Source organism: Crocodylus siamensis, chromosome 4 (genome assembly GCF_052110815.1).
Source record: "Crocodylus siamensis isolate JL-2025a chromosome 4, ASM5211081v1, whole genome shotgun sequence".
Lineage (NCBI taxonomy): Eukaryota > Metazoa > Chordata > Crocodylia > Crocodylidae > Crocodylus > Crocodylus siamensis.
In genome coordinates, this window is record NC_143398.1 from 147,715,435 (window position 1) to 147,737,227 (window position 21,793).

The 21,793-nt window shown below is 47.1% G+C and overlaps 1 long non-coding RNA gene across 1 annotated transcript in view; it reads right to left on the reverse strand.

Annotated features, from left to right (window-relative positions):
• The window catches only part of LOC149866758 (uncharacterized), a 23,408-nt gene continuing 1,615 nt past the window's right edge, over positions 1-21,793 (reverse strand). Inside the window, exons 2-4 of the long non-coding RNA XR_016441946.1 lie at positions 11,620-11,685; positions 468-524; positions 1-329 (exon numbers count right to left, since the gene is read on the reverse strand). This is a non-coding gene — a long non-coding RNA (uncharacterized LOC149866758). The remainder of the gene's footprint in view (positions 330-467; positions 525-11,619; positions 11,686-21,793) is intronic.

The following is a 21,793-nucleotide window of genomic DNA, read 5'->3' on the forward strand; positions in this document are numbered from 1 at the left end:
TTCATTCTCTTGCATGGTTTGGATGCTGTTGACCACAGCCCGTTAACAAGAGCCCCGGGCTCAGCCACCTTACACTGACCCTGGACCACTTAGTTTTCTTCCTGCATGGACCTGTCTGCCTAGCACATTGTGGCAGTGAGAGAATAAATGCCATTAAAAATGACTTACGGGAAGCGTGCAGGAAGCCGTGGTTTAGAGGTGAGTTGATTCAGTCAACACTGATGCTGAGAGAGAAATTCTGCTGCCAGTGCCAGCATGCTTTATGAACATCTGCCAACTCCGATCAGCAGGGTGGAACACCAGTGGCCAGATAAAAGCCACTCGGGAGCCTACAACAGGGGGACTGGAAGTGAGAACCCTGAGCCATGGAGAGCAGTGTCTTGGCACAGAGTGCCCTGAGAGAGGCAACTGGTGGGAGCCAAAACTGCATCCCATGGTTAGAGGCTTGGAAGAGCCTACAGACTTACCTGAAAAAGCTGTGTGGATGCCTCAAAGCAGCAGCTGGGTGCCAGATGATGAGGATCCTGTAGAGACAGAATGAGAGATGCATCAGAAGCGTGAGTAAAAGGGGGACATGCGTCATTGCCATATAGCTCATCCCTTTTCAGTGTGTACTTGGAGAATAAGGAAAATTTATTGTAAAGGACTTATAACGTGAATGAAGAGAGGGAGATGGACAAACAGGGCTGAGTAACTCTAAGAGTTCAACAACCTCTCGTGGGCTCTGCAATGAAGGGGCCATAAAAAGACTGAGACCTTTCTTATCTTATTGGGATTCTAACATTGGGTTGGCACTAGGTGGGGTGTAGGGGAAGCGGAGCTTGATCTGAGTGTTGGTGTCAAGAGATGGAAGATCTTTCTCCTATTCTCAATAAATTTCAATATCAAATTGTGGTGGGTGAGAGCATTCGGCACTATGAAAGTCAATTCGAGTCAAACTGTCTGCCCATAAAGGTACAGACAAAGGGAGCTGTGCCAAAAGAGGTAAATGTCCGGCCAAGGAACAGCATAGACGGTTACAACTTGGTACACTGGCTGGGAAACAGTCTGTTGACCCAACCCTGGAGGAAGATATAGATATGGACATGGGCACGATGTCCCAAGTAGGCATTCCCATCATTTTAGGGATTTGGAATTTCTCTGATGCTCCTAATATGGCTGCTTGTTGAGCCTCCTATCTTCTCACTGAGCGCTTGTTGTTGACTAAGCACTGCCATACTTGCTTCAGCCTCCTGGCTCCTTACTCATACTAATTCCTCCAGCTGTACCTGTTGAGCATGCATTATCTGCACTACCACTTGCTGGGCTTGCTGCCAATCTTTCGGAGCAACCATACCCACATGGGTTGCAGGACTCTCCATTACTATCTCCTTAGAGTAAGGATGAGTCCTCGTAATTTTCCAGCTTGTTTCAGTTTCCTGGCCAGTGTACCATTTTGAATGTTAAGCTATGCCTGCAAAAATAAATCACAATCTCTTGTTTTAATATGATCGGGTTAATTTCCTTTATTTCTCACATGCCACAACTTTGATGGAATAAGGTAAGGAAATAAACATGGTCCTGAAAGATGAAGAAGATTTTGTGTCTGCGGTCCAGCAAAAATAACTCTTCAGCACACTTATTATATCTCTCTTAGATATACTTAGTTCCCTCTCTCTTTGGGAGCTCTCATTTTCTTGGTTGGTTGCCCCGTTCTCCTCCGCACAGGTCCCAAGCAAATGGCAATTCTATGCCACCTTGTATTTTCTACTGATATCAAAATGTGGGGTTCTGTTCTTTGTTAATCTTCCTACACTCGCATTCCCTTCTCTTTTTTTAGGCCTCTGGGATGTTACCAGACGTCCTCAGGTATCAGACTCACCAACTCAGAGTTCTTCCTCATTACCTTACTTCAGCTTCCCAGGTAAGTCTCTGTCCAGGATCCTTCTTCTGTTCCTTTCTGTCATCTGTTCTCTCTCTCTTGCAGTCTCTCCCTATTTCTTCTGGGTTTCTTTCTTCTCTTTTTCAGAGCTAATTCTGGGCTCCGTTCCCCTTTAAATAAATACTTCTGGCTGTCTCCTGCCTCTCTCATAGCTGTCACTCTCCTCCCTCCCTCTACACATGCTGTGGCGGGCCAGTAGGGGGCGCTCCTGCATTGAGCCGCCCACCTCCCTGCGCCCTACCACCTTCCAGGCTCCGAGTGCCTCCCTGGGGGTGCCTCACATCCAGCCAACCCCTTTCTGGAGCACACTCACTAGCCTGGGGGGTAACGTAGCTGCCACCACCCCGAGAAGAGACTCTCTTGGTCCTGTGTCCTCAGGGAAACACAGGCCTAAAGTCCAATGTGTACTCAACCCAGTACAGGGACTTGGGGCACTTCCCCAAGTCCGGGGCAAAAATGAAAGTCTCCCTTAGTCCGCAGACCTAAGGGGTCTCTTAGGCATAATTTAGACCCACCCCTCAATAAGTCTCCCACACCAGTCACAAAGGAGAACTTTATTGACTACAGGGGTAGGGTGAAAATAGGGTACAAGATTGATCAATATCCTAGAAATCCTAAAGAGCAAACAGTCTGGCTGAGATAGCCTTTTGATCATGCATCTGAGTTACTGCCAGCTAGGTATCTAATCAGATCTCGAGTAGCTTACTCACAACCATCTTCCAAAGGCAGGTGAAGTTTCCCTCTGGAAGCAGGCCATTTCTAGCTCATGAGTTTTGGGGGAGAGAACCAGTTTCAGATGGTAAAGCTCCTCTGAGTCCTCTGCATAGCTGCTGCCCCCTCCTCCTGGGCAGTCTTAACTTATATAGCCCCTGTGACCTCATTCACCCGGTCCAGTGGAGGCCAGCTCCGGTTGGCTGCCGGCCAACCAATTTGAAATACATCACTAGTTGCCGGGCAGACTCTAGCCTACCAGGTAGAGGCCCCTCACCCAGGTAGCCAATACCAGTCATGTAGGCAGAGGGAGCAGGTTTCCCCCCTCCCTCAGGAATGTATCTAGCTCAAGTTACCTAAAGAGATAGGGTAAAGTGCATCTCCTCTGCTGGGCCTATCCTAATCACATTGTCACAGGGCAGAGATTTTGAGGAGAAACAAAGGTGGCTTCCTGCCACACATGTTGCCTTTGTTTTTTGTTTTCATCTGGGTCCCTCTCTCCTCCATCCAGGTATCCCTGCCCCTTGCTCTCCTTGGACTTGTAGCTAAGGTAAGTTTTCTGTTTCCCTTCATTCCCTGTAGTTCTGTGATTGGGCAGACTTGGTGCCCTGTCACACCAGGTATGAGAGAGGAAGTGACTCACCGGGGTAAATCCTGTAGGAAATGCCAAAGAGTCACTCCTCCCATGCTCAACTCCAGATGATGCCTGTTATTGACATCCCATTTGACTGAGTGGTTCTTGATATTGTGGGCCCTCTTCCAAAAAGTAGTGTGGGACATCAATTCATTTTAGTTATGATTGACTATGCTACTCGGTATCCATAGGCCATCCATAGGTGGTGATGGTGGCATGTATGGCTGAGGAGCTCCTCAAGTGGATTTCAAGGGTAGGGGTCCCAAGAGAAATTCTGACTGACCAAGGTACAAATTTTATGTCTGGAGTGATGAAGGCTACATTCCAGGTACTAGGCATAAAACACCTCAGAATATTGGTTTATCACCCTCAAACTAACAGGTTCATAAAACGTTTAAATGGTACCTTAAAATGCATGTTGCATCACTGTGTGCAAAAAGATCCAAGGAAATGGGACTTGCTGTTAACACCTTTATTGTTTGTCCTATCGGATACTCCTCAAGCATCAACACAATTTGCCCCATTTGTGTTGGTATACAGGCATAAGCCCAGGGGTTTGCTGCAGATGGTGAAGGAGGACTGGGAGAGCTCAGGGAACAAAGGTGTGGGTATCTACCAACATAGGCAGATAGATCATCTCAATAGTGCTAGGCAAGTTGCATGGAAGAATCTGGAAATACCACAACAGCGACAGAAGGAAAGTTATGACCAAAAGGTTAAAGAGAGAGAGTTTCAGGTGGGGGATAAAGTTTTGGTGCTACTCCCTACCTCAGCTAATAAAGGGCTCTTTCGAGGTCATACACAAAGCTGGTCCCGTAGATTATGAAGTACATCGCCCTGGACATGCCAGGGAATGACAAATTTATCATGTTAATCTGTTAAAAGCCTGGAAGGACCCTGAGAGCTGGATGGCCAGCCCCAAATATATAAAAGAAGAATTTGGGTCCAAAATTTGTGAGGGCAGTGGGGAGAAAAGGTTAGATGTGTTAATCCAGCAGGGAGAGAGATTAACAGAGATACAACAAAGGGATCTGTGGATGGTGATTTATAGTTTTAAGGATGTGTTTAATGAGAGACCTGGGAAGGCTAAAGGCATAAGACATGAAAGTCAAACATGGAAAGGGGTGATTGTGTGGGAACGGTGGCACCCAGTGCTGCACTACTTACACCAGGTGGTATATGAAGAATTAAGGAAAATGTTGGAACAGGGAGTTACAGTACCATCATGTAGTCTCTGGCACAGTCCCATGGTTATTGTCCCTAAGGCAGATGGGACACTTAGAATTTGTGTGGATTTTAGACAGGTTAATGCCATAGCCAGGTTTGACGCTTTTCCTATGCCCCATGTGAAGGAGTTGTTAGAGTGTATAGGTCAGTGAAAATATATTTTTACCACTGATTTGTCAAAAGGCCATTGGCAGATCCCCATGACTAAGGAAAATCAGGCCAAGACCATGTTCGGGACACCTTGGGAATTATATGAATTTATGCAGATGCCTTTTGCATTATACAGGGCAGCAGCCACTTTCTAGAGGCTTATGGATCATATATTAATACCACATATGGCAAACGCAGCCACATACATAGACAATATTGTAATCTATTCACAGTCCTGGGATCAGTACATCCAATGTTTAAGGGCAATACTTAAAGAGTTGTGATATATAGGGATGACCATGAATCCCAAAGAGTGTGTGTTGGGAATGGCTGAAGCTAAGTATTTGGGTTTTTTGGTAGGGAAAGAGAACATTTGACCCTTGGCCAGTAAAGTAGAAGCTATAGAGAAATACTGACCTCCTCAAACAAACAGACAAATGAAGTCATTTTTAGGGTGGGCCAACTACTACTGCAGGTTTATATCCAATTTTGCAGAAATAGTTTCTCCTTTGATGGACGCAAGGAGGTAAAATAAGGGTACCCCATATATGGAAGAAGCATTTAAGAGGGTTAAGAAGGCCCTTTGTAGTAAAGTTTTATTTATAATTTCAGATTTTACAAGACCTTTTATCCTTCAGATGGATGCCTTGGAAACAGCTTTGGGGGCAGTGCTGTGTCAAGACAGAGAAGGTGCTGAGAAACTCATTTCTAATGCAAGTAGAATACTGAACACTGCCGATAAGAGGTATGCTACTGTAAAAAGGCAATGCCTAGCGATCAAGTGGGTGGTGGAGTATTTTAGATATTATCTAATAGGAGAGAATTTCAGTTCATAATAAATCATACTTCATTGCAGCAGTTGTGCAAAGCCAAAAATAATAATGCTCGCATTATGAAATGGGTGCTTGCTTTACAACTTTTAAATTCTCAGTTAACTACAGGCCAGGCCAGCAACAGAGATGGTGCTTCTCTCGGTGCCCCCACAATCTGCGGGGGGGACCAGCCATCACCCCCCACTCCCTGGCTGGCAAGGGCCAATCTTGGGGGGGGCACATGCCCCCCGCCCCCCACCCCCATGTCACCTATCCCCTTGACAGTGATGCCTGTTATTGGGAAGCCATTTGAAAGACTAGCTTTAGACATTACTGGACCCCTACCTAAATGCAGTGTGGGCTATCAATATATATTAGTAATCATGGACTATGTAATGTGGTTCCCTGGGGCCATCCCACTGAGGTCTGAAATGGCCCCCCAGAATAGCCAATGAACTGCATAAATGGATAGCCAGAGTGGGCATCCCTAAAGAAATTATAACTGACCAAGGAACAAATTTTTATGGACAGAGAGTGCACAATACCTTACAGATAAGGCACCTGCACAGACTAGGGAAAAAACCTGCTATGACTGCAGGGCTTGAGAGCACACATTTAAAGTGGAGGACAAGGTCCTGATATTACTACCCGACCAGAATAGTCAGCTTCTATCTAAGTGGCAAGGCCTCTTTGAGGTATCATGCCAAGTCAGGCCTGTAGATTATGAAGTTATCTGACCAGGGCACAGACCACCCCAACATATATTTCATATAAATCTACTAAAAGAGTGGCAGGATTTGGAGGGCTTCCTAATAACCCCTTTCCTAGATAGCCAGGAGTTAAGACTACCACCAGAGGAGCCTGGCCTCACAGAAGGGTCTATGCTTAGTAAACAGCTCAATGCCACACAACAGTGGCAATTATGAGGGTTAACATGAGAGTACCACAACATACTCTGCATAGAACCTGGACATGCAAAGGGTATGATGCATAAAATTACAACTTCTCTGGGATGCGTAATCAGAGAGACCCAGCGGTGGGTCGCTCCACACTTACACAGGTCTATTAAACAGGAATTATGAAAGATGCTAGGATATCAGCAAGGCTTGGGACGTGGTGAAGGGGCGGTTGGAGCCATGCATAGCCCATAAGGCTGGGGTGCACCGAGTCACAATACACAGAGCACCGTGTCCCAGGGGACAAAAGGCAGCCTCCCTTACAAATACTTAACATCAAAGACATGGTGGGCGAGAACGAGGGTGCTTTACCGCAAACTTGGCATGGTAGGGGGCGCTAGGGGAGATCATGGCTGCTCCTAGGACCCTGCGCCGTGACAACTAGGCAAGGGGATTATTAGACAGTCAAGAAGCCAGTGGTGAAGCCCCCCCCAGTGATCATCCCTAAAAAGGACAGGCCCCTATGTCTATGTATAGATTTTAGGAAGGTCAACACGTTGGCTATATATCTACCTTAGTTAATCCATAAGGTTCAAATCTACCATGCCTTTCACAAGATAAAACCAGAAGTTTCAAATAGGTATTAATGTCATTCTGAACTGTTGCAGTCTTTCTGAGTTCTTTGCACAGAATTGCTCTATTATTTTTTTGTAGTCAAAAAAAGAGTGAAAGCTAAAAGCTGGCATTCTCCGAGGGGTGTCTTGAGCCTAAAAAGGTTGAGAACCACTGGTGTAGGGTAACAGTATCACGGAAATCAAGAGTGAATTTGAAAAGTAACAAGTTAGCTAAAAATTGAGTGAGATTCACTAAAATTGTGCATATCTCAAGGAGTTAATTTCTGTTCACAATGGGCCCAGAGAAAATTCTCCCATCAAAAGAATAGTTGTGACAGGGAGGTGGAAAGCAAATTGTATTTCCCTTCTTAGTCACATCCAGTGGAGGAGGAGGAACTGTTTTTTTTCAGATTACAAAACCACAAGCTTAAAAAACAACTAGTTGGCAAATGCAAAGTCAGACTCAGTGTCTTCTCACCCATCTGTCGAATTCTGTTCTGTCACTTCCGGACTTCCTTTGTCCATCTGTTAAACCCCTCTCTATTTCTTATCAACTCTCATTGTGATGAGCAACAAAAAAGCTTAATGTCCCTGTTTTTATTCCTCTTATTTCTTCCCTATTTGATCTAGATTCATGTTATTAGCCAGCTATTTCCCTGTTATTACTGTAGCAGGACAATGGGAGTACCCTCTTAACCCTTGCTTTTTTTACCTATGCTGTGTTATAGGGTATTTTTGATGCTTGGTAACCAAGTGTGTGTGTGGGTTTGAAGTGGAAACTTTGGATATTCCTTGAGTAAATGGCTGCCTGCAAAAAAAGGAGACTAGATTCAGTGGCCCAGGTGGCCCCACCATGCACTTTCGTTCTTTTTTCATTCGCCCCTTTGTCCTAAGGATCTCACTGGATCAGAAAGGAATTAATCAGTTTCCATATCCTTCACCCCTGGACTTCAAGTCACAGTACACAATAAAGGATACCTCTTTTTAGTCAGGGCAATGTGTATCATATGCTGGTGAGAAATTAACATGTGTCTGGGATGGTTAGGGATAGTGAATCCTACATTTGTGCAGGGTTTGCCATACATCTGGGTTTTCCTGGACATATTCTCTTTTTGGGTCATCCCATCTCCATCTGGGTGGGGGGGTTTTAAATATCAATAAATGTCTAGGATTTTGCTCTACCTCTGCTCATCATCAACGTTTTTCCGGGCACTTCCAGACTTACCCAGGCAAGGAGTTGCTTGGGGCTGCTGGGAGGCAGCGGAGGTGTCTGCCCCTCTAGCAGGCGAGGGGCATGGGGGGGGTTGTTTGGAGGCAACAGGGCTGGGGGTGTAGGGGGTTGCAGGTCAGGAGTGAGGGGAACTGGCAGAGCTGAGGGGGGCTGTGGCTTGGGAGTGAGGGGCACCAGGGGGCTAGAGACTGTGGGTTGGGAGCTCAGGGCACAGGCAGGGCCAGGGGGCTATGGGTCAGGAATGAGGGGTTTCAGCAGGGGCAGAGGAGCTGTGGGTTGGGAGTGAGGGGCAGCGGCAGGGCTGGAGGTCTATGGCTTGGGAATGAGGGGCGGGGGCAGGGCATGGGCATATCACTGTCCCCCCATCATATTACCACCCCCCCCAAACAAGTGTCCTCTTTGTTGAAACTAGTATGGTAACCCTAGGTTGGACAAGATGCCCTTGAGGTCCTCTTCAACCCTATGATTCTGTTCAAGCCAAGCAGCTGAATTTACAGATGTATAAAATGCCATAGACCAAGACTAGGCTGCCACAAAGAAGTTATGCTGCAAGGCTGCCGGTGGTGGGGGATGAGGGTCAAATTCTCGACCAAAATGAAAGTGGGATCCCTTTGATTTAACCAGTGTGTGATACTCTTGGTCCTGAAGGGTGCCTGTAGATGTGCCAGGAGGTTACTCAGATGCACTGTAATTAGTGCATCAGAACAGACTCAATTAACTTCCTAAGTATGCTCATCATAGATCTGCCTCAATTAAGGCACACCATTGCACTAGAAGGGTGCAATAGGCTACAAGCTGACCTTGACAAGTTGCAACGGTGGGCGGATGAGAATAGGATGGGGTTTAACACTGATAAGTGCAAGGTGTTGCACATGGGGAGGAAGAACCGGCACCACACTTACAGGTTGGGGAACTCCCCTCTTGCCAGCACGGAGACGGAAAAGGATCTTGGAGTCATCATTGACTCCACGATGAACATGGGCCAGCAGTGTGGGGAGGCAGTCAAGAAGGCCAACCGTACCCTGTCATGCATCCACAGATGCATCTCGAGCAGGTCCAGGGAGGTGATCCTCCCCCTCTATGCGGCACTGGTCAGGCCGCAGCTGGAGTACTGCGTCCAGTTCTGGGCGCCACACTTCAAGAGGGACGTGGACGATATGGAAAGAGTCACTCGTATGATCAGGGGTCAGCAGGGCAGGCCTTATGAGGAGAGGCTACTGGACCTGAACCTGTTTAGCCTCCACAAGAGAAGGTTAAGGGGGGACCTTGTGGCCTGCTACAAACTGGTCAGGGGGGATCAGCAGGTATTGGGGGAGTCCCTGTTCCCCCGTGTGCTGCCAGGAGTGACCAGGAATAACGGTCACAAGCTGGCGGAGGGTAGGTTTAGATCAGCTATTAGGAGGCGCTACTTCACAGTCAGGACGGCTAGGGCCTGGAACTGGCTTCCAGGGCAAGTGGTGCAGGCTCCTAGCCTGGGGATTTTTAAAAGGAAGTTAGATGAGCACCTTGCCGGGGTCATCTGACCCTGGTGCTCTTTCCTGCCAAGGCAGGGGGTCGGACTAGATGATCTACCTAGGTCCCTTCCGACTCTAGCTACTATGAAACTATGAAACTGAGTCTGCTGTAGTGTGCTAATTAGCACGCTTCAGCCACTCTCTGTGTCTCATGTATCAGCATCCCTGCACTTCAAAATGGCAGCGGAGGCATGTTAAAGCTTGTCAAATGAGCTTTAGTTAAAGCACTCCTGCTGCCATTTTGAAGTGCAGGGATGCTGATACATGAGAGACTGCAGCAGAAACTTTTTAATTACAGTGGCTCTTGGAGCTATGAGGCGCCCCCACCCACTCCCAGAGCACATGTAAAAAATGCCCAAAGAGCTGAGTCCAAACTAGCTGAGAAGACAAAATGTAGGAAGTGAAACAGAGAAAAGAAGCGACTTTGCTAAATGTGTATCTGTGGATTGTTTATTATAAGGCAGTCTGAGCCTTTTGAAAAGGACAGGATATACATTTAACAAATAAATAAAAGGTTCATTAAGCTTTAGCCCTTGCTTAATACTACCAAGTTCTGCTGGCGTAGCTACATCAACACGGGTGTAAAAAGATCACACCTGAAGCTTATGTGGGTCTTCCAGCAAAACCCCAGGCATGGATGCAGCTCTGATGGCAGAAATCTTTTCGCAGGAGAGGTTCATTCTCATGCCGATGCCAGCCAACAGTGGCAGGTGCTTGGTAGGGAGGCCTACCCAGGAGGACCTTGCTGCTCCTCACTGCTAGGGGTTGCCATCCTCCTTCAGAGGCTTTACCATCTTGTAATGGGTTGCTGCCTCAGAGCCTTTTCCACCAGGCTTTTGTCCCTTTCCTGAGCATCTGTTAGCCAGCCTCTGTAATATGCAGTCCTTTAACCTGATGGCTTTTGCTGCCTGTTCCATCTCTCTGTATGCCCCAGTTAACCTTTTTACCAAAATAAAGCAAGCAAACAAAAAAACCCCTTGTGCTGGATGCTGAGAAGGATCTCCTGTGGCTTCCACCTTCCCACCACAGGCTTGCCCTCTTCATAGCCCAGAAGTCCCCTTGTCTCTACTGCTTCTCCTCCACACACCCTAGTTCTGCCTGCTGGAGTTTTTGCTTTCCAGTGAACCATGCCCCTATTAGTTTTCCCATAGCTGCAGCTTTTCAGCCAGGCTAGCTGCCTTCTGTACATGAGATACTATTCTGCAGTGGTAACTGCACATGTATTTATTACTTGAATATAAACAAGTACTCAATAAATGTGCAGTAACCAGAATGTAACAGGAGTAGGGTGCTCTCCTGGTTGGGCAGCCTGTGTCACTCTTGTCTGCCATGTCTTGATGTAGTACTTAGATGAAAAAATGTAGTGTGGGAGGCTGCCTTGCCTATGTGGCCCGAGTAGTCGTGGTGAAAAGTACACAGCTTCACCTTCCCTTACACTGTATCTAACTCCACCCTCAGATCTTAATGGCCCTGGTTGACTAATGAAGTTCTCAGTTGGGATTCACTGTATTTTTATTCACACTCTGAACTTGGTTGCTCAGTTTGGAATAATTGTCAATCTTTAGCTTTCTTACTTAAATGATGATAATCACAAACCAAAATAATAACTCAAAGCAAGGAGTCAGTATTTGCTAACCCGTTTGCCTTCCACTGGGGACTTTTGTTTACAATCCATGTTGAAATAAACCAAAAGTCACTTGGTTGCACTTAGCCAGCTTGTACTTTTCCAGCCCAGTCTCTGTTCCCATTAGAGATGCTTTCCCACACTGTTAAGTCCAACCCTGTCTCTGTCCATGATCAAGTTGTTTTGCTGTGTGAGGTGGACCCCACCGCACAGTCCTCCCCGCCTGGGTTCGTCACCACCCAGGTTGTGTTTCACCTTTTGACCGAAGCCTGACTCTTTACTTACAGTTCCTCTTTGAAACTTTCTCTTCCTTTTCTCCTGCAGGGCTGGGCAATATCTGCCTTCCAGAATCTGAGAGAAAGAAACCACAGTCTCTCAGTGTTGTCCTCCAGGATGGCTGCTTTAGCATCTGTCCACCCATGTCTCCCTGCCATCCCATGTAAATTACTGTGCTCAGTCTTGGTCCCTTTCCTGGGGTCACTTTCTCTCCCTCTGTATCTTGAAGTCCCTTTTCTCCCCGCCCCCGAAGTCCTAACATACTTCCCCCCCCGCCTTGTTTACTACGTTACTCCCCCACACCCTCCCTAAAAGGCCCATATCCTCTCTTATTTGAACCTCACCACTGGATTCCCAGTGTTGGCTCCTCTGCAGGACGAGCACAGCAGGGGCAAAGTCCAACTCTCTGTTACCTACCTCCCCCCCTACTGTGTAGTCTATCTCCATAGTTCTTGTCCTACTGTTCATTTGGTCACCTAATTTCTTTTCTCCTTCATTTATCATGTTTTCTTCAAGCGTATGTTTCCTCCATACTACAATATAAGAAATCAGTGGGGTTGTTTAGTTTTCCTGCTCGGTATTCTACTGAAAAAAAAGTTTGGAGGGCCAGCGTCCATCTCATCAGCCAGTTCTTGGTCTTCATAGATTGAAGCCACTTTAATGGTGCGTAATCGATCACTAAGATAACCTCTGGCCCAGCAGATAATACCTAAATAGCTTGATATTCCACTTAATTGCTAAACATTCTCTCTCAATTGTAGAATATCAAGACTGACCCTGTCAATTTCCAGATAGCATAAGCTATTGGTTTTTTTAGACCATCTACTTTCTGAGCTAGCACTGCCTCTAGAGCTCAGCTAGAGACATCAGTCTGCAGTATAAAAGCCTTGGAAAAATCTGGGGTATGTAGCACGGGGTTACTACACAAGGCCTCCTCAAGCTGTTCAAAGGCCCTTACTCCTTCTGGAGACCAGTGGATGTCTCTCCTTTTGCCTCTTGTTAAGTCAGTTAAGGGCTAGAATAAGCAACAGAGCAGCCTGCAGGTGGCTGCATTCCCAATCAGGAGTCACATGGCCAGCAGGAGGCCACCTAATTGGGAAGTGGGACCAGCTGCCTGATATAAGAGCAGGCCCTGAGTAGTAGGGCCAGCAGTTTGCTGCAAGCAGCCAGAGGGGGAACATTGCCTGGCTTGAGCTGCTGCTCACATAACATTCTTGCAGGTATAGGGCAGGAACTATGGGGATGGTGGAGGTTCCTGGTCCTGGGGCATAACCTAAAAGTACACCCTGATGGGGTAAGATGGCACAGTGAGGCTGCCTGGGGTGGGGTGGTCCCCAGGAAATGCCACACCAGTTGCCTCCCCAGTGAAAGGTGAATATGTGGTACCTTATACACTCAGCCCCCACAACCTGGTGGGTAACCTAGCAAGGAAGTTGCGGGATCAAGAGGATCCAGGGTGGGGCAAGGAGCCCAGAGTTTGTGGAAAGGGCATGGAGCCTAAAGAGAGGCATGGAGTCTACTGAGAGGGAGGCAGCCCAGAGGCAAGGAGCCTAGAGTGTGTGAGGGGCAAGGAGTCCCAGTATGAGTGAGAAGCACGGAGCCCAATGAGTGAGGCCAAAGTTAGGGGCTAGGATAGGGATAATAATCGGGATGCCACCTGTGAGGCATGGGACACGGTATAGTTTCATAGACATTAGGGATGGAAGGGACCTCAGAAGATCATCAAGTCCAGCCCCCTGCCCCAGAGGCAGGAATACAGCAGGGGTCATAGGATATCAGCAAGATAAACATCCAAATGTCTCTTGAAGGCATTCAAAGTAGGTGCTTGAACTACCTCCAGTGGCAGTCTATTCCAAACCTTGGGGACTCGGAAGGTAAAGAAGTTCTTTATGTCTGGCCTGAAATGGTCATGGAGGAGTTTGTGACCATGTGACCTTGTTGTCCCTTGGGGTGCTCTGGTGAACAGATGTTCCCTCAGATCCTGGTGAACACCTCTTATAAACTTACAGGCAGACACCAAATCATCCCTGGGTCTGAGGTTTTTCCAGGCTGAAGAGTCCTATAGTTCTCAGCCTCTCATCATACAGTCTGTTTTCCTGATCTCTGATCATGTGTGTGGCTCTCCTCTGGACTCTCTTAAGCTTCTCCACATCCTTTTTGAATTGTGGAGCCCAAAACTGGATGCAGTACTCCAGTTATGGCCTCACCAAGGCTGAGTACAAACATTGCCCCAGATCCTGGTGAGCACCCCTGATAAACTTGTAGGTGGCTACCAGATCACCCCTGAGCCTGTGCTTTTCCAGCCTGAAGAGTCCCATAGCTCTCAACATCTCTTCATAAGGTCTGTTTTCCTGACCTCTGATCATGCACGTGGCTCTTCTCTGCACTCTCTCAAGCTTCTCCACATCCTTTTTGAATTGTGGAGCCCAAAACTGGACACAGTACTCCAGCTGTGGCCTCACCAAGGCCAAGTACAACGGGAGAATGATGTTCTGGGATTTGCTTGAGAAGTATCTGTGGATGTAAGCCAGCATTTCACTTGCTTTACTACTAGCCACAGCATCACACCGAAGACTCATGTTCATCTTGTGCTCAATCATGACCAAGTCCCTTTCGTCTGTAGTGCTAACCAGTGTAGCACTGTTAAACCTATAAGCATGCTGCATGTTTTTCTTCCCAAGGTGGAGAACCTTGCATTTTTCAGTGTTAAACACATCAGGTTCTCATCTGCCCATTTCCTGAGCCTGTCAAGGTCAGCCTGAATCACCCTCCTGTCCTCAGGTGTGGACGCTTTACCCCGAAGTTTGGTGTCGCTGGCAAACTTGGCCAGTCCACTTCTGATACCAGTTTCCACAGCATTAATGAAGATGTTGAATAGTGTTGGCCCAAGGACAGAGCCTTGAGGGACCCCACTGGTCACGGCGCACCACGACAATTGACTTCCATCAACCACCACCCTCTGGGTCCGACCACGGAGCCAATTCCCCACCCAGCGGATCGTGGTAAGGGAGGTCTGAGCCATGTCTATAAAGACCCTTGGCATCAAGGCATAAAACAGGTAGCCTCCCGTATTTTACATCAGTTATTTTACATCAAGTCATGGCAGGTAAGACAGGGCAGACTGCCCTAGACAGGTGGGCCGGCTTTGGGCCCAGCCTCGGGACTGCCCCATCACAACATCTCCTCCACACTGGGCATGGGAAAGGCATCAAAAACTGATATCATGTTTACTTTTCTAAAATTGATACATAACCAAATGAAGCCATCTGGTTTTGGGACTACAACTATTGGGCTGCACCATGGGCTTCTTGTTAGCATTGAGAATTACTGAAGAAACATCTCGTCTAATTCTTTCTTAACAGGGCCATATAAGGATTGAGTGAGTCTCCTCCACTGTTCCCTAATGACACACCCCAAAGGCATAATTATTTTATGCCCAACCCCTCAGGCTACCCCCAGTTCTTCAATCAGCACATCTTGGAATTGTTCTATTAACTCCTGGAGCTGTCGCCTTTGATTGGTATTCAGTTGCTCCCCCATTACCAATTTCTTTTACCCTTTCTTCCTGTTCCCACTTGGGCTTAATACTTCCTCCCTGGGTACTGGGTCTAACAGATATCCTTCAGGATCCACCCAGGGCTTTAGCAAATTAACATGGTAAATCTGAAAGGTCTTCTCCACTGGAATTACTCTACTTCATAATTAACAGGTAATTACGAGTAATCTTATAAGGTCCTTTCCATCTTGACCTTAATTTATCTGCTCCTTCTGACAGCAGTATCAACACCTTATCACCCTCTCTAAGTCCTGGGTCTTAGTCCTCCAACTGTATAGGTCTTTCTGACATTCTTGGCTCTAACCGAGATTCTCCCTAGCCACTCTCCTTATTTTTTTCTATTAGTTCCCATAATTCTTTTACATACTGGGGTTTTTTCCCTTCTCCCAGTACTATCTCTTGCCAACCTTCTCAAACAAGATCCAAAAGACTGCATGGTTTGTGGCCATAAAGTAATTCAAAAAGTGTGCACCCAGTGGATGCTTGGGGCACTTCTCTTATGCCGAACTCAGTAGGGGACAATATAAATCCCATTTCTTAACATATCCTTGGATACATGTCCTTAAGTTTCTTAATCATTTGTGTTGCCAGTTAAGGCAACTAGAGGGATGCTTACCAAGGGAACATGGTAGTCTACACCCAAGCCATCACCAAACTGTGAGGGAAAAGAGCCCAGGAAGGACTGCTGATAAGTCAAATGTACCTGCAGGGTTGGAAGCAGAGATACAAGAGTGGTGCATGCTGCTCCCACACCATTTTGAAAACATGTACTCCCTGCACACTGGAGGACACACAGGGAGGGACATCAAAAGGAAGCACCCAGGTGTCAGAGGTGGCAAAAGACCACTGAGAGCCAAAGCAAGACAGAGGTGGCTGCAAGATCCTCCATGCCCCAACCCAGAGCTAAACCCCTGCTATTGAGTCAGGCAGAAAGGAGAAGAAAAGCCCTGAGCTCTGGTAAGCTGAGGAACCAGAGGCTCAGGGATTTGTTTGGAAAGAGGACTCATCAAAAGAAGACTTGGAGGAGACCTTGCTCACAGGGGAAAGGAAATGGTGGGGCAGATCAAGGCCCCCATGGTGAGGGAGGGGGTGGGGCTGGGACAGGGGCAGGCACTGCCCAACTGGTGTGGGGCAGGGGGCAGGGGGCAGGACAGAGCCATGGGAAGCTTATCTAGAGCCATTGGGGTGGGGGGGGCAGGGAGGATGCAACTCCCGCTGCTGCATATACCCTTGGGGAAGCCATGGGGGGCATGTGCCCCCTGGATTTGTACACATGGTGAGAATGGGCTGCCCAGGGGCTGTGCCAGCCTTTTTCCAGCAAGGTGGCTGGGCCAGGGCTGTGCACAGGGCAGACAGGGGCAGGACGGGTGGCGGTGATGCTGTGAGCAGGGGCTATGATGAATTTTGGGGTGGCTGTAGCCCATCCTGTAACCCCCCGTTCCCAGCACTGCTGCCACCTACCCCACCCCCACCCTTCCTGAGCACAACCCTGGTCCAACCCCCTGCCCCCGACTCGGAAGAGCCCGAAGTGGGCACCCCACTATCGCCTTGTGCACAAATCCAAGGAGCACATGCCCCCCATGTTTCCCTTGCAGTGTGCACATCATGGGGAGACATCTTCCCACCCCCCTCCCCAAATGAGCCACCCATGGCTCTGTCCTGTGCCCTGCCCCACCTTGGCAGTACCGGGCCCCGCCCCACTCCCTCCCTCACCATGGGGGGGCCTCAATCTGCTCTCCCCATGCCTCCTCCATCCCCCATGCCTCTTATCCCTCATATACTTACAAGCCAGACACTGATCTTCAAGCTGCCAGGCTGCATATCAGCAATCAGATCAGTACCTGCCATTATGGCTAGTTAATAATTGACCATCGTACTGGCCAAAAAATCTTTATCAGTGCACTCCTACTAATTCTACTTCATTCTTTTTGAGATATGGAGACCAGAACTGCACACAGTATTCAAGATGTGGGCACATCATGGATTTGCATAATGGCATGATAATGTTTTGTTTTCAATTCTCTTAATGATGCCCAAAACTTCATTGGCTTTTTTTGGTTGCCACTGCACATTGAGCTAGTTCAGAACACAGTATTATATAGGTATAGTTGAAGCTATTTTTTCCTAGGTGTATTTCCTTGGAAAATTCATCTGCCATTTTTTTGCCCGCTCGGTCTGCTTGGCAAGATCTTTCTGCAGCTCCTCTTGATCAGTTTGGGACTTGACTACCCAGAATAATTTATCTGCAAACTTGAAGATTTCACTCTGCATCCCAATTTCCAAGTCATTGATGAAAATATTGAACAATATCGGGTCCAGCACAGATCCCATTTTCAACCTCCCTCCATCCTGAAAAGTAACTGTTTAGCTCTACCCTTTGTTTCTTGCTCTCAGTCTGCAAAAGAACTTTCCCTTCAATCCTGTCACAATGCAGTTTTTTTAAAAGCCTTTGTTGAAAGTTTTGTGAAAGTCCAAATATATTATGTCAGCTGGATCTCCCTTGTCCACATGCTTGATAACACCCTGCACCAGATTTGTGAAGCAGGATTTCTCTTTACAAAAACAGTGCTGGCTCTTCCCTAGCAGATCATATTCATTCATATGACTACTTAATTTATTTTTTATTATTGATTCTACCAACTTGTCAGGGATGAAAGCGAGACTCACTGGTCTGTAGGTTCCCAGGTTACCTCTGAAGCCCATTATGTTGGCAACCCACCAGTCCTCTGGCACAGAGTCTGTTTGTTATGATAAGTTACTGATTAGGTTACTGATTAGGTTATTGCCAGCCATTCTGCAATTTCATCTTTGAGTTCTTCAGAACTCTGGGGTGAATGCCATCCAGTCTTCATGACTTATTAGTATTTCATTTGATTTATTCTAAAACTTCCTCTGTTGCTATTTCAATGTGGTCCAGCTCTTTAGGCTCAACAATTTGAAGGCACTGATCTGGCATGGATATTTCCACAGTATCTTCTGCAGCAAACATCAACACAACAAACTTATTTAGCTTCTCTCCTATGCCTTTATTATCCCTGAGTGCACCTTTTACACCTTGGTCGTCTAATAGTCCCACCAATTATCTAGCTGGCTTCCTGCTTCTGATGTATTTGAAAAAGTTATGATGATGAACTTTAATATTTTTGCTACACGTTCCTCAAATTCTTTTTTGGCCTACCTTATTTTGCTTTTATACTTTATCTGCCAGGGTTTGTGATCTTTCCTGTTTTCCTCACTTGGGTATGTTTTCTGTTCTTTAAAGGATGCCCGTTTGCCTCGAATGGCTTCCTTAACCCTGCTATTAAAGCATGCAGAGGTTTTATTGGTGCGCATGTTACCCTTTCTGATTTCATAGAGTCATTAGAAGTAGGGTCGGAGGGGACCTTGTAGATCTTCAAGTCTGACACCCTGCCTGGGCAGGAGAAAAAAATTGGGCTCAAATGATCCCACCTAGGTAGGCATCAAGCCTTCTCTTAAAGGCTTAAAGGGTAGGATAGGAGCCAGCACCACTTCCCTTGGAAGTTGGTTCCAGAACCTAGCCGCCCTGACAGTCAAGTAGTTCTTACGGATGTCTAATCTAAACCTCCTCTCCAACAACTTGTGGCTGTTATTCATTGTTATGCCAGGGGGCACTAGAGGAAACAAGGTCTCTCCTAAAACCTTCTGGTCCCCGCTAGTGAGTTTATAGACGGTCACCAGGTCGCCCCTCAGCCTTCTTTTGTGAATGCTGAACAGGTTCAGGTCCCACAGTCCCTCATTGTAGGGTCTGCCCTGTTGTCCCTGGATCATGTGAGTGGCCCTCCTCTGGACCCTTTCAATGTTGTCCACATCCCTCTTGATGTGGGGCGCACAGAACTGGACACAGTACTCCAGCTGTGGCCTGACCAGTGTCACGTAGAAGGGGAGGATCACCTCCTTGGCCTACTTGAGATGCACCTGTGGATGCACAACAAGGTGCGGTTAGCCCTGCCAACCGTGATCTTGCATTGTTGGCCCATGTTCATCTTGGAGTAATGACTCCAAGATCCCTTTCTGCCTCTGTGCTCTCAAGAAGGGAGTTTCCCCATCTTATAAGTGTGGTGCTGGTTACTACTGCCCAAGTGCAGCACCCTGCACTTGTCAGTATTGAAACACACCCTGTTTTTGTTAGCCCACCGCTGTAACCTATCCAGGTCATCCCCAACCTGAGGTCTGGAGGCATTCCCAAGTCCATCTTGCATCCCAGTGGGGAAGTTCTGGTCCCCACACAAGAAAACAGAGGTGAAGAATTAGTTAAAGTCTGCTTTCTCCTGATCTGTGGTATACACTTTTCCTGAGCCTCTAATGGTATTTTTAAACAGCTTTCAAGCTTCCTGCAGGCTTTTTACATTTTGACTGCTCCTTTAAATTTCTAACTTCCTCATTTTTGTGTAATTTCCCTTCCTAAAGTTGCATATTGGTGTGGTGGACTTCTTTGGCTTACTCCTTTCTGCTAGAATGTTGAACATGATTACGTTATGATTGCTTTTACATAGTGGCTAACCAACAAATACCTCTTGAACTAGGCCCTGTGTGTTACTCAGGATCAGGTCTAGACTTACATCTCCTCTTGTAGGTTCCAAGATGAGTTGTTGTAGAAAGCAGTCATTTATCACATCCAAAAACTGTATTTCAACATCATGTCCCGATGAGGTGTTTACCCAGTCTATGGGAGGGTAGTTGAAGTCTCCCATTATTATTGCTAGTCCCATTTTAACAGTCTCTTTAATCTCCCTGAGCATTTCATAATTATTTTCACCTGATTAGGTGGTTGGTAGTACAATTCTAGTACTATATACTTTGTATTCAATTATTGGATTTTTACTCACAGGTATAGTTGCTTTCCTTTCAGGTAAGATTTGTATGCTCTTACTAGCTATATTATCCTTAACATATAGTGCCACTCATCCACCTGCATGTCTTACTCTGTTATTTCTATATAGTTTGTAACCTGTTAGAATAGTATCCCACTGATTACCATCCTTCCACCAAGTCTCTGGGATGCCCATTATGTCAGCTACCATTTAATACCAGGTATTCTAGTTCACCCACGTTATTTTTTAGGCTTCTGGCATTAGTGTAGAAGCATTTATAAATGTTGTCCTTGCGCAGCTGCCTGCAACTGTTCACACTGAGCAGTGAATTTGTTCAGCAAGTGGCCGATTACCTCAGTTGGTTAGTGCATGATGCTAATAATGCCAAGGTTGCTGGTCTGATCTCTGTTTAGGACACAACACCCTTTCTGCCTCAGGCAGGGGCTGGACTGGATGACTTCTTAAGGTCCCTTCCAGGCCTACTTCTCTATGATTTCTATTTGGCACTTGATGTTCTGACCGATCTTTACTATTATAGTTATACTTCTTACTCCCTCACAATCTTCTTCAAAACAGTATAGACTCCAAATTATGTTCCACTTTTGTTTTGCATCAATCCAACCTGTGTGCTCTGTGTCACTATAAAATGTCTAATGCAGGCACACTATGTTAGTGTAAACTGCTGTCTCAACTGGCACATTCAGCAATAGTTTCATAGTTTCATAGTAGCTAGAGTCGGAAGGGACCTAGGTAGATCATCTAGTCCGACCCCCTGCCTTGGCAGGAAAGAGCACCAGGGTCAGATGACCCCGGCAAGGTGCTCATCTAACTTCCTTTTAAAAATCCCCAGGCTAGGAGCCTGCACCACTTGCCCTGGAAGCCAGTTCCAGGCCCTAGCCGTCCTGACTGTGAAGTAGCGCCTCCTAATATCTGATCTAAACCTACCCTCCGCCAGCTTGTGACCATTATTCCTGGTCACTCCTGGCAGCACACGGGGGAACAGGGACTCCCCCAATACCTGCTGATCCCCCCTGACCAGTTTGTAGCAGGCCACAAGGTCCCCCCTTAACCTTCTCTTGTGGAGGCTAAACAGGTTCAGGTCCCGTAGCCTCTCCTCATAAGGCCTGCCCTGCTGACCCCTGATCATACGAGTGACTCTTTCCATATCGTCCACATCCCTCTTGAAGTGTGGCGCCCAGAACTGGACGCAGTACTCCAGCTGCAGCCTGACCAGTGCCACATAGAGGGGGAGGATCACCTCCCTGGACCTGCTCAAGATGCATCTGTGGATGCATGACAGGGTACGGTTGGCCTTCTTGACTGCCTCCCCACACTGCCGGCCCATGTTCATCGTGGAGTCAATGACGACTCCAAGATCCTTTTCCGTCTCCGTGCTGGCAAGAGGGGAGTTCCCCAACCTGTAAGTGTGGTGCCGGTTCTTCCTCCCCATGTGCAACACCTTGCACTTATCAGTGTTAAACCCCATCCTATTCTCATCCGCCCACCGTTGCAACCTGTCAAGGTCAGCTTGTAGCCTATTGCACCCTTCTAGTGCAATGGTGTGCCTTAATTGAGGCAGATCTATGATGAGCATATTTTGGAGCAGTTACACTGTTGGCTAATAACCCTAGCACAGATGGACAATGAAGTCATCTAAGCACAACAATTAGTAAGTTATTTCTTAGGAATCTGGCAACAATAGAACCATTAGCCAGTATCAAGTAGCAAGGCCAGATTCTGAGGGCAAAGTCTGATGATTATGCAAAACAAAGGAGTTTCCCTTGGCACACTCCCT